The sequence below is a fragment of the Trichechus manatus genome, unplaced genomic scaffold (genome assembly GCF_000243295.1).
Source record: "Trichechus manatus latirostris isolate Lorelei unplaced genomic scaffold, TriManLat1.0 scaffold00141, whole genome shotgun sequence".
NCBI classification, from domain to species: Eukaryota; Metazoa; Chordata; class Mammalia; order Sirenia; family Trichechidae; genus Trichechus; species Trichechus manatus.
The window spans coordinates 3284976-3286461 of NW_004444077.1; positions in this window are offsets into that span (position 1 = coordinate 3284976).

Consider the following 1486-nt stretch of genomic DNA (forward strand, 5'->3'; position numbering starts at 1 on the left):
ACTAGAACGTGAACTTTTTGAGTGTAGAGTCCTTGCCTTAGTTTTATTTATATCCTCAAGTCCTAACACAGTGCCTGGCACATGGAAGGCACTCAAGAAATATTTGTTAAATGCTATTAAATAGTCTATCTCCACCATCCTCTTTTAAAAACAATTGAGATTAATTACGATGCTTAGCACTCATGCTCTACTAGGGCTTTTTTTTTTTTTTTTGTATACTTAGGTGAGATACAGTAACTAAAAAAAAACAAACAAACACTAATTCAAAGATCTCAAAATGGATCAGTCATAAAAATTCAATTCTTGAAAACTTGAGCTTTTCAGAAAGTGGTGACTTACCCACAAGAACACACCTTCTGCAAAAGATCTCCCTTCGCCCCTGTCCAGAAGAGAAGAGGACACACAAGAAGAAGCACCTGGTGCAGAGCCCCAATTCCTACTTCATGCATATGAAGTACTCAACCCAAAAAAACCAAACCCATTGCTGTTGAGTCAATTCCGACTCATAGCGACTCTATCGGGCAGAGTAGAACTGCCCCATAAGGTTTCCAAGGAGCAGCTGTTGGATTCAAACTGCAGACCTTTTGGTTAGCCCCCAACTCTTAACCACTGTACCACCAGGGTTTCCGTGAAATGCCCATGGTTTTAGCCATATAAAAATGGTGGTTTTGTGTGTTGGCTGCTCCACTGTGCTCTGCCTGCCTAGAGAAAGAAAAGCAAGGCTCACAGAAGGGTACTTCTTCAGAGGATGCAGCACTTTTAAAAGCATCCTGAATTGAGCGGGAAATTATCCAAATAAACACATTTCAGATACATTTAAAAACATTTTTTTTGAAATAGTTTTATAATAGGATTCCACAAGAAATTAACAAGTGAAGTATACTAAACGTACCTAGGTATACTAAAACATGTCTCTTCTTTTCTATGAGTTAGTTGGTGGTTATGCCTATATAAAAAAAATAAATTTCTCTAAATGTGGGTATCAAGTCGAGTTGAAGTATGCTAACTAGGAATGAGAAAACACTGCAATGAATATGATTTTTCTCAGATGGAAAAGAAGCATTCATAAGAGTTCAAGAATCTGCTGTAATGAATCAAAGGACAGTGTTCTATTTCTGCTGGAATGTTAGTTTATTCCTTGTTAAGTTCCTGACTTTTGTCAGACTTATTGATCTCACCCCTCATTTGCCCACAGATACTGCATTTTGAGCTGGAACAAAGGTTTCTTTGCAGAAAAGTGGCTCTGAATGGTGGGTTTTAAAATATTCCTTCATTCTCTCTGCTTGTTCCTTCTTTATGCTATCTCTTTTGTTGTCATTTAACCCTCATCTTTCTCATTTGTCTCCTTCCCCTCTTTTTCTTCTAGCTGATCTTCTCACTTTCTCATCAAATACTTCTTACCCGTTTACCCCAGTGTCTTCCCTTTTTTTCTTTACTCCCCATCTATATTCACCATCTGTTCTACCTTACACTGCACTTTTCTTTT